The following is a 10,713-nucleotide window of genomic DNA, read 5'->3' as shown; positions in this document are numbered from 1 at the left end:
CTTACAAAACCCTCTTAAGAACATAAGAGTATTTGCTGGATGAAAGAAGACCAAGGTCCATCCAGTTCGACTTCCACCATCCTGGCACAGTCGCTTGACGTGTCGTATGTCAAACTATATACTGTATCCCGAGATATTATTTCCTAACAGAAATCCATCCCATTTGGTTTTGAGAGAATCGACACTTTTTGCTTCCACCATGTCCCCAGGGAGCCTGATCCGTAAGTTACTATTCACACACTGAAATAGCATTTCCGCAGATTATCCTCTTCAATCGCAGGCCGTGTCATCTGGTTCTAACTGTTCAGTCCAAGATAACATAGCTTATCGTGGTCTACCTGAGAGATGATTAATATATCATTGAATGAGAAGCCAAAAGTCCTCTTGCAACCGCTGTCCTAAGCCCAGCACCGCGTGTTAGTGGCCTGGACAGCAAAGTGCTCTCCTCCAGACCTCTGCCAACCCTCTGCTGAGAGCTGCTGCCCGCAGTGGGGGTCCACGGAGTGTCAGCACCTGTCTCTTCAGTGCAGCTCACTGCGTACATGCTGCGGATAGTCACCCCTGTCCCACTCTCTGCACCAGGCTCCCTGATTCCTATTCACCCCCAAGCTAACTGCAGCACCTTGTAACACCAGTGGAGTCCTGTAGCTCAGTGGTTAGAGCACACGCCTTGCAAGACCTGGGTTCGATTCCCAGGCAGGTCAGTCAGGGCGAAACCTTAGACAACTTTCCTTACGCCGCGCTCACACAAAGACCTCTGTTTACCCAGCAGTAAGTAGGAACCCGGTTGGTTGTTGGACGATTGGCGGATTGCCTTCCGTGGGTAGTAATCGCTTCAAAAAAATATGTATTCAAAAAAAATATTTCCCAGTTATTGGCCCACTTGGGAGACCAGTAGTATGGTGATTAGCGCGCTCGCCTGGCAAGCGAGAGGATATGCGTTCGATTCCCGGGCAGGGTGAAATCTTATGCAAGGTTCCTTACTCCACACACCTCTGTTTACCTAGCAGTAAGTAGTGTAAGGGTTGAATAAATCCATGACCCAGTACATACACAGACATCAAGGTTTATTCAGACTATTTACAAATAAGTAAAAAAATCACAGTATTGGATATGTACAGTTAATTTAAGCTGATCAAATGCTGCGGAAGCAATAGAGGAGCAATATGCAATTTAATGTCCATTTTCTCCAAATATATGTGCATCAAAAGATTATACATTGTTGTGCAGTTCCCGGTTCCATCACCCAAAAGTATGGAGTTATTATTGACTAAATTATTATTGACTCCAAACCCCTAATTACAATCCCTCAACAAAAAAAACAATAATAAATTGGTCACTTGAATCCACGACTGTTTGTGTCCAATTGAATTTTCTTATCCTTTATTTCTTCTTCCCATTGTGAGGCCGATGAGCAGCTGATTACGACTCACACAGCACACCTTTTGCCTCTTTCTCCACTCGCAAGTCATTAACTTCGGTTTTCGTCGTCTTCTTCGTTTTGCTGTGACAGAAAAGGTTTTGCTCGAGAAAATTGGTGGGCAAAAATTGGCCAACACACTTTGTGGATTGTTCCCCATTTTCGGTGGGAAGGGGCTTAGCATTTCATTCGGAAAGACGGCACCTCTGACAATGCCTAGCCCTGTGAGCTCAAAGTCCCCGACGTGGGGCTTGAACACAAAAACAACCGAGGGGAAGGAAGGGGAAAGGTGGAGGGATTGAGTGAGAGAGATTTCCAAAGCTTTCCGGGCATTGCGGCTGAAAAGGGAGCCAGAGCCGAGCGATGGGAGGCAGTGGGTATCGATGCCGTCTTGGCTGGTTAGACTGCACTATCAGCACACTCTCTGGGGTCCCCAAGCCTTGAATCTTACCAACCTGTGCCTAATACTCCCCGGAATTAGGTAAACAGGGTGCCTCTCTCCTCCAACAATCTACCTCTGGGATTTCCGTGTGTGTGTGTGTGTGTGTGTGGGGGGGGGGGGGTGCACGGAATTCTCTGTTTGGTTTGCACGCGGTGTTAGGCACGGTGACAGGTTTTCGGATGTGTCAGACGCCCGGCTGAACAAAACAAAATAATGCAAATTCCTGAAACTGTGATCAGGGCTTCGAAATATTCCTACACCAACAATGGCTGAGCTTGAATTTCTGTGTTAAATATAGGGTTGCGTTAAGGGGAGGGGCGGAGGCTCAATTTATCAGGTTATTCACTCTGATGCTATTCACGGCCTTGGGACGTCCTCCTGACGTGAAAGGCGCTTTATAAATGGAATCTTGTTGTTGTTGTTGTTACTCACAACACAAGGAAATGACAGAAACAAACTACTCCAGGGGAATGTTTACATGGTAACTTGTCCGCAGCTCGTTTACACCTCAGCGGGAGACAGACCAGGGAAATGGAAGAAAGAGAGGGGGAGTGTGGATGTGAGTGAAAGAGAGTGAGAGACCGAGAGAGATAGAAGACAGTGAGGGATACAGGGAGAGAGAGAATGTGTGAGAGACAGACAGACAGACAGACTGAGGGAGACCGACAGACTGACTGTGAGAGATACAGCGAAGAGGTTGTGTGGGAGTGCGAGAATGTAAAAAAAGAGAGCGACTATGAGTGACAGTGGGAGAGATTGTGAGAGAGTCAGTGAGGGAGTCTGTGTGAGTAGTGAGAGAGACACAGAGAGAGACTGTAGGAGTGACAGAGAGAGAGGGGGTGAGAGACACAGTGAGAGATTGTGTGGGAACGAGACAGTGGGTGAAAGAGACAGTGAGAGACACAGTGAGAGATGTAGTGAGAGAGGGGGTCCGAGACACTATGAGAGATTGCGTGTGAATGAGAGAGACAGAGAGAGAGATTGTGTGGGAGTGAGAGAGGTAAGTGAGAGACACAGTGAGAAATATTGTGCGAAAGACAATAAAAGAGGGGGTGAGAGAGAGAGCGAGACACAGTGAGAGTGAGGATGAGAGAGTCAGTGTGAGACACAGTGACAGAGGGGGTGAGAGAGGCACTAAGAGGGGGGGGGGGTGAGAGACAGAGAGAGAGACACACAGTGAGAGAGAGGATGAGAGAGTCAGTGAGAGACACAGTGACAGAGGGGGTGAGAGAGACACTAAGAGGGGGGGGTGAGAGACAGAGAGAGAGATTGTGTGGGATTGAGAGAGGAGGTGAGAGACACAGCGAGAGCCACAGCGACAGAGGGTGGGGGGGGTGAGAGAGACCGTGAGAGACACGGTGACAGAGGGGGTGAGAGAGACCGTGAGAGACACAGTGAGAGAGGGGTGGGTGGACACGGGGAGCAACAAACGCAGACCAGGATCAATAGGAACCGGTTGAGGTCTGAGTTTACCAGTCACTGGCTCTGCCTTCCTTCCTGATGACTTCAGCAATATATCGATCCTGAAACCTGGAGACGCTGATGTATCCCACCTTCTCCATGAGCCTGCAGCAGAGCAGATAAAGTGCGACACTCGTCAGCGAGTTATGTCAGTTAAAATGGTAATTTGGAGAAGAGAATCTGTAGGCTATTGCCCTTACCAGTTCCCATCGAAATGCATTTTGAGTTGACTGCTCATTTTCGCTGGGAAAACTCAAGCAAGCTCCCTCGCTGAGTGCTGATGTTGTTCGCTGCAGTTCAGTTCCAGTTCTGTTTCCTTATTGCACTTCTGATTTCCTGCTTGACAAGTCACTGTGGGCAGGGAATTCTCCTCCTCAGCTCTTCCACACCCTGCAAATGCACGACAATTGGCTGCCGTGCTTTGCCCAGAAATATACAGTCAATTCACTTTACAGTCTGTTCTGTGAAGTGCTTTGAGACGTTTCGAATACCTCTCCCCAAAAAGCCGCCGAAACCCTGGTCCATGCCTTTGTCACCTCCTGGTTCCCCCGAGTCCTCCGCTGCACCCTCGTTTTCAGGTCTCTGCTGAAGACCTATCTTTTTGGCCGCGCCTTTGGTCACCTATCCCCCCCCCCCCCCTCCCCCCGGCTCGGCCCCGGGATCCGTCACTGTAAAGCGCTCTGAGACGCCGTCCGGCGTGGAGGGCGCTATATAAATCCGAGTTGTTGTTGTTGTTGTTGTTGTAGAAGACGTGAAAAGCGCTACATCAAATGCAAGGATTATTATTATTATTAAAGCCCTAAGGGTGAGGGTGGTCCTAGCTGCAAGAGCAGCGGGAAGGCTTTCCAGACAGTGATGTCAATGGCAAGCTATGTAATTTTACCAACAACAACAATAAAATTACATGTGTTTAGTGTCCTTCGCGTTGGGAGGACAACTCAAGTCAGTCAGTGTTGTGTTTTGGACCTGAGCTGGAGTCGGGATCGGGGATGATGGAGGCCACGGGTGGGGGGGGGGGGAAAGGAGGGTGACCAAAAGTACGGTAGCAGAGGAGGGTCTTGAGATGGATCTTGAAGGAGACAAGGGAGGAGGCGAGGTGGAGGGACTATGGGATGGAGTTCCAGAGGGTGGGGGCAGAGTGGCAGAAGGCCCTCCCACCAATGGTGGGGCAGGTGAGGCGGGAGACACGAAGCAGGTCGCTGAACGAAGGGAGCGGACAGGATGATAGGGGGTTAGGAGGTCGCAGAGGTAGGGGGGAGTGAGGCCATGGAGGCCTTTAAAGGCGAGGACCAGGATCTTGAACTGAGATCTGTCTAATGGGAAGCCAGTGGAGTCGGGTGAGGATGGAGGTGATAGGGTTGCGGAGCCTGGTGCGGGAGAGGACACGAGCTTGGAAAGTTTGGTTTGGAAACTGTTAAGCACGGTGATTGGTTTCATAACGTGTCAGGTACCCGGCTGACCAAAAAAACAGGCATAAAGCAAGTTTAGAAGTTATGGAACAAAATAGTTTGCCACTGACTAGTTCTGCTTATTCTATTCAAACAGAATTGTCCACCACTGCCCATTGGTCCACCACTGCCCATTAATTTATAGCCTGAGGAAACTATCCTCTACAGTTTTAGCTCCACTGGCTCCCTATCATCAAATGGATGAATTTCAACTGACTCTCTACAAATCCCTTCACAGCCTGGCACCTCCCTGCCTTGCCTACCTTCTTACTCCGCACTGAATCACACTTTCAGCCATTACCCCCCAAAACTCTTAAAAAAACTGTTCCTCTATTCTTCTGCCTTCCCCTCTTTTAGACCATGACTGAATATCTCCCTCTTTTTNCACTCAGCGAGTTGTTCGAATTTGGAATGAATGCAAGTAATTGTATCTGGATTATAATCACACTACTTACATTTAGTAAAGTACCTTTCGTGTGCATTTTGTAGGCAAACTTATCAACTGGAAGAGAGGGTGGGAGAGAAGAATAATAATAATAATAATCCTGGCATTTGATATAGCGCTTTTCACGTCAGGAGGACGTCCCAAAGCGCTTCACAGAACACACTGTAAAGTGAATTGACTGTATATTTGTGGGCGAACGCGGCAGCCAATTGCGCACAGCAATGTCCCACAAACAGTCGTGGATTGAAAATGACCAATTTATTATTGTTTTTGGTTTTGGAGGGATTATTATTAGGCTCTGTGTGGAGTAAGGAAACTTGCCCAAGGTTTGGCCCTCTTAATAAGGAATGTGTGGGGATGCACTTGGAGTATAAACACCAGCACGGACCAGTCAAGCCGAAAAATAATAATAATAATAATCCTTGCATTTGATATAGCGCTTTATCACATCTTCGAGACATCTCACAGCGCTTCACAGCAAATAGTGTAAAGTGAACTGACTGTATATTTTGTGGCTAAACATGGCAGCCAATTGAGCATTACTGTGCCCCACAAATAGCCGTAGGTTGAGTGTCCACATTTTTCTAAAGGGATTCTTACCTATGCAAAGCAATCTGCCCTCACCACACCCACACACACCCACCCACGCGCACGCACAGTGGCTGTTTCCATGTTATAAATTCCACGTGAATCTACGTGACCCCGGAATGCTGTACGGACAATGCAGAGGGAGCTTTACTCTGTGCCTAACCTGGGCTCCACGCAAATATTGAGCCCTTCTATCTCCCCAGTGCTCAACTCAGATTGTCTCACTGGTCATAAAGGTCACCAGGAGCCACCGTTAGTGTCTGCCTTTTGCTGACAGACCAAACATGTGCTGAGCTTGTCATAACTGCTTTATGCTGGTCAGGGATTCCAGAGCTCGAGACTTAACACGAGTCGACCCGTCGGCCTGGCTCAGTGCTTGTGTTCTTGTCTATTGAGTCAGGAGGTTGTGGGTTCAAGACCCCAGGTCGAGAAGTGGAATCACATGGTCGAAGATGACACTCCAATGCAGTGCTTTGGGATGTGTTGTATTGTTGGATATTCCCAGACTGGGTGAAACTTTAGGCAAATTTCCCTTCTCCACGTGCCTCTGTTTACCGAGCAGTAAGTAGGAACCCGGTTATTAATCGATTGGTCGATCGCTTACTGGGATAATAGTCCCTCATCATAATAAATTGATCACTGAATCCACAACTGTGTGTGGGACATTGCTGTGCGCAATTGTCTGTTGCATTTTGCCCAGAAAATATAATCAATGCACAATTCAATATATTCCGTGAAGCGCTTTATGAGAGTGATAAGGCAATATCAAAGTGCAATGTTTATTATTATCATTATCTTTGGGATTTCCATATGTGTGATATGGAAAGAATTCTTAGCGAGGTTTCGATGCTATAAAAAAAGCATCAAATTTGTTTCAAATGTTTTTTTGTTTCGTTTTTGATCAGCCTGTGTGTCTGGTTTCCCCATGAGTCAGACAACCCAAACAAAATTCTTCCAGTTGAATGAGCAGGAGGAGGAAATTATAATAATAATTCTGACATTTGTTATAGCGCCTTATTATATCATTAAGATATCTCAAAGTGCTTCACAGAATATACCGGAAAGTGAATTGGCTGTATTTTTTGCGGCAGCCTTTGCACACAGCGTTGTCCCACAAACAGTCGTGGATTGAGTGACCGAATTATTACTTGCTTTGGAAACCTAGGTAACCAGAGACGTGCGGAGTAAGGAAACTTCCCTAAGGATTTACCCTGGTCGGGAATCGAACCCGGGTCCTCTCTTTGCAAAGCGAGCGCTCTAACCACTGAGCTACAGGACTTCACTTTGTTTCAAATGTCAGACATCCCGCTGACCAAAAAAAAAATTCCAGCTTATTTTTGAGGGGGAGGTGGGGGTTAACCGGGTATCTGACACATGCACGAACCCATCACCGTGTTTAAGAGTATCCAAGCCAAGCGGAGAATTCCATGCATCCCACCAAACATGGAAATCCCAGAGATAGACTGTTGGAATGGAATGCACTCTCTCTCCCTGGAGGGACAAATCTTGCTTACCTAATTCTGGAAAGTATTAGGCACAGGTTGGCAAGAGCCAAGGCTTGGGAACCTCAGAGTGGTGCGTTGGTACAACTGCTTGAGTCTAACCAGCAGTTCCTCTTTGGTCCCCTCCAAGAGGGGAAGGCGAGAGGAAGGCAGAAAAATAGAGGACCAGTGTTTTCAGAGTTTCGGGGCGTAGCAACTGCTTGAGTCTAACCAGCAGTTCCTCTTTGGTCCCCTCCAAGAGGGGAAGGCGAGAGGAAGGCAGAAAAATAGAGGACCAGTGTTTTCAGAGTTTCGGGGCATAGCAGCTGAAAGTGCAACCACTGATGGCGCAACGGAGGGGACGAGGGGTAAACAGGAGGTTGGGGCTAGTTGAGCAGAGGTAGTAGGTAATTCAGTGTGGAGTAAGAAGGTAGGTGAGGTAGTGAGGTGCCAGGGGATTTGTGGATGAGTGAGAGGACCTTAAAATTAATCCGTTTGGTGATAGGGAACCAGTGGAGCTAAAACTGGAACTAGATACATAGGAAAATTTCCTCAGGCTATAAATGAATGGGCAGTGGTGGACCAAACAGTTCAACTTATTCTGTTTTAAGAGGAACACGTTAGAGTGAAACTGTTTTTGTTCCATAATTTCTAAACTTCCCTTATGACTGTTATATTTTGTTCAGCTGGGTCTGACACATTATTAAACCCAAACCTTGCTTACGTGTTTCCAAACCAGATTGAGAATTGCATGGATCCCACCTACGCATGGATATCCCAGAGATAGATTGTTGGAACGGAATGCGCTCTCTCTCCCTCCTGCTGCCCTAATTCCGGAGAGTATTAGGCGCAGGTTGGCAAGAGTCAAGGCTTGGGGAGCCTAGAGTGTGTTGGGGTAACTGCTGGAGTCTAACCAGCTATAACTTGCCATTGATATCACTGTCTGGCAAGATTTCCCGCTGCTTGTCCAGCCAGGACCACCCAAACCATTAGGGCTTTGACTTGCAAGGTTAAAGATTAAAAATTCTTATTCACTGGCTTTGGAGAAGGAAGATCAGTGCTGGATTCGGTAAGGACACACGCCCTGAAATTCCACCTGATCTTAGCCTGTAAGATTGATTTCACTTAGAATTTAAATCACGACAAAAATGTGAGAGATTTTTCAATTCAGTCTTAAATTGGAAATCATGTTGAGTCTTTGCAAATCACTGGTTGGGCCTCAGATAGCGTATTCGGTCCAATTCTGGGCACCACACTTCAGGAAGGATATCAGGGCCTTGGAGAGGGTGCAAACGAGATTTATCAGCGATGAGGGATGTCAGATGTGTCATGCTCAGGACGGTACTCACTGTACATGTAGAAGGGGCAAAGTTAAAGGAATGAACTCTAATCCTGTAACAAAACCACAAGTGTGTCATCGATATGGTAAACGGGGACACATTAGTCCTGAATGTAGATCCAAAATAGAGTGACAGAACTGTGGTAAAATGGGACATACGATGAAAAATTGTAAACAGGGGGACAAACATGTAGAGAAAAGTACCAGTTTGGAACCGAAAAAAAATCATAATTTGGTCACTCAATCCATGACTGTTTGTGGGACACTGCTGTGTGCAATTGGCTGCTACATTTCACCCCCAAAATACACAGTCACTACCCATTACAATATATTGTGACGTCTCGATAGTATAGTAGTAGTAATAATAACAATCGTTGCACTTGATGTCGCGCTTTTCAAGTATTCTAGACAGGAAAAGAACTATGTCAAAAAATAATAATAATTAATAATGCTTGGGATGAGCAGAGATGTGGCTACAGCTGTCTGTCCTTTGCTTTTTTTGTCAGGTTATGAATTCAGTCACTTTTGTGTATTTGGGGAATTTTGATTTTAATACAATTGTTTATGATATGTTTAACCATGTTATGCGACAACAGATGATGGAAAGTCCAGTTAAGAACAGTCAAAAACAACATGTAAATAATAATGAATTAACAAGAAATGGTAACAACAACAACAACAACAACAACAAGATTCCACTTATAGAGCGCCTTTCACGTCAGGAGGACGTCCCAAGGCGCTGCACAGTTGGGTCATGACCCGAGCAGGGGGGAAATGGTCAGGGTGAGGGGAGGGAAGGGAGGGAGCGAGGAGGGGGAAATGGTCAGGGTAAGGGGAGGGAAGGGAGGGAGCGAGGAGAGGGAAGAGAGTCGAGAGGGGAGCTGAAGGCTCGGTCAAAGAGAAAGGTTTTGAGACCGGCCTTGAAGGAGGAAAGGGAGGAAGCGGCGAAGGCACTGGGGGATAGAGTTCCAGAGCCTGGGGGCTGAGAGGCTGAAGGCCCGACCACCGATGGTAGGGCGGTTGGGGCGGGGGACGTGGAGCAGACCGGAGCCAGAGGAACGGAGGGTACGGGCAGGTAGGTAGGGGGATAGTAGGTCGGAGAGGTAGGAGGGAGCAAGGCCGTGAATGGCCTTGTAGGTGAGGATGAGGATCTTGAAATCAATCCTCTGGGGGATGGGGAGCCAGTGGAGGCGAGCGAGGGTGGGAGTGATGTGGTCGCGGTGTCTGGTGCGGGACAGTACACGAGCTGCAGAGTTCTGAATGACCTGCAGTGTGGAGGGAGGTGGCGGGAAGGCCGGCGAGGAGAGAGTTCCCATAGTCCAGCCTTGAGGTGACAAAGGCGTGGACCAGAGTTTCAGCAGCGTGAGGGGTGAGGTAGTGCCGTAGTCTGGCGATATTCCGGAGGTGATGGAAGGCGGTGCCAGTTGTGGTGCGGATGTGAGGGAGAAAGGACAGCTCAGGGTCGAACAAAACGCCGAGGTTCCTGACTGGCTTTGCGAGGTGGAGAGTGCAGCCTTGGATGCTGATGGTGTCAGCGCCTGAGGTGCGGAGGCGCTGACGTGAGCCAATCAGGAGGGCCTCGGTTTTTCGCACGTTGAGCTGAAGAAAGTTGTCTCTCGTCCAGGACTCGATGTCGGACAGGCAGCTGTCAGGACATCGGGGGTCGTGGAGTTGAGAGTAGAGGAGGAAAGGTAGAGTTGGGTGTCATCCGCATACATGTGGAAGTTAACTCCATGTCTGCGGATGATGTCACCACAGGGGGAGCATATAGAGGGTGAAGAGGAGGGGACCGAGGACAGAGCCCTGAGGGACACCACATGAGACAGTGCGGGGGGTGGAGGAGAAGCCATTCGTCGAGACGAAATGAAGACGGTGAGAAAGGTACGACCTGATTAAACAAGATTAAAAGTAAAACCAGAGACATTTTCCCCCCAAAACTTAGTGGAATACAAACAGCAGTCAGGGAGAATCCAAATGTATACCACGCCTGGCTGTGGTCAGTTTTTATTTAATAGCAGTGAGAAGCCCAAGTGAAAAGTGCTGTGGAAATGCAATTTGTTGTCGATGTTCATCTCACTCGAAACTGATG

The 10,713-nt window shown here is 47.9% G+C and overlaps 1 long non-coding RNA gene across 1 annotated transcript; it reads right to left on the bottom strand.

Moving 5' to 3' along the window:
• Nucleotides 1-1,050: 1,050 nt before the first annotated feature.
• LOC103189489 lies at nt 1,051-3,695 on the bottom strand. Its single transcript, XR_489072.2, has 3 exons — nt 3,524-3,695; nt 3,336-3,428; nt 1,051-1,504 (listed from the first exon to the last, which is right to left on the bottom strand). It is a non-coding gene; the product is annotated as an uncharacterized LOC103189489 (long non-coding RNA).
• Between the last annotated feature and the right edge of the window lie 7,018 nt (nt 3,696-10,713).

The sequence above is a fragment of the Callorhinchus milii genome, unplaced genomic scaffold (genome assembly GCF_018977255.1).
Source record: "Callorhinchus milii isolate IMCB2004 unplaced genomic scaffold, IMCB_Cmil_1.0 Scaffold30, whole genome shotgun sequence".
Taxonomy (NCBI): Eukaryota; Metazoa; Chordata; class Chondrichthyes; order Chimaeriformes; family Callorhinchidae; genus Callorhinchus; species Callorhinchus milii.
Note: the sequence above shows the minus strand (reverse complement) of the source record. Positions and strands in the feature narration are given on the sequence as shown.